General features: G+C 53.3%; 1 protein-coding gene across 1 annotated transcript in view; it reads left to right on the forward strand.

The window, feature by feature from the left end:
* Positions 1-466: 466 nt before the first annotated feature.
* The window catches only part of Jade3 (jade family PHD finger 3), a 104,951-nt gene continuing 104,850 nt past the window's right edge, over positions 467-567 (forward strand). Inside the window, exon 1 of the mRNA XM_031344645.1 lies at positions 467-545. The gene's annotated coding sequence lies outside the window, so the exon portion shown is untranslated. The remainder of the gene's footprint in view (positions 546-567) is intronic.

Genomic DNA, 567 nt, shown 5'->3' on the forward strand with positions numbered 1-567 from the left:
GTGAACCGATCTTTAATTACAGTACCAAAATATCTCCCCAGGAACACCTGGACGAAGGTTTAAATAACTGGGAGCTGTAGGCTAAGTAGACATCAGAAAAAAGAAAAAGAAAAAAAGAAGTCTCACACCATCATAAAGCATTTTTGCTTACAACTGGATTAGTATGTTGTCAACTGCCTCCTTGCTTTTATTATTTATCCATGCTTCAAGCATAAACGTCAGAAATAATGGTCGTCTTAGAGTTTAGAGACGAATTGCACTCGTAGAACTTTACAATTGAGTCAGGAGGAAGGGTTGGAAAGCTCAGTTTGGACTTTGCTGGAGCAGGAGCCAGTGCACCTCACTGGCTCAAGCGCCTAGCTGGGCTGGGACGCCTCAGGGCAGCAGCGCGCGCAGCAGGAGGGGAGGAGAACCCACCTGAAGCGCCGCGCGCGCCGCGCGTGCGGGAGCCCGAGGTGGGTGGAGCCTCCAAGCCGGTGGCGCTTGTGACGGCGCCCAGCCCGCCAGAAGAACGCGCTGCGAGCAGACGCTGGGGAAACAGTCGGGTAGGGCGAGCGCAGCCGGCTG

This window comes from Mastomys coucha, chromosome X (assembly GCF_008632895.1).
Source record: "Mastomys coucha isolate ucsf_1 chromosome X, UCSF_Mcou_1, whole genome shotgun sequence".
Taxonomy (NCBI): domain Eukaryota; kingdom Metazoa; phylum Chordata; class Mammalia; order Rodentia; family Muridae; genus Mastomys; species Mastomys coucha.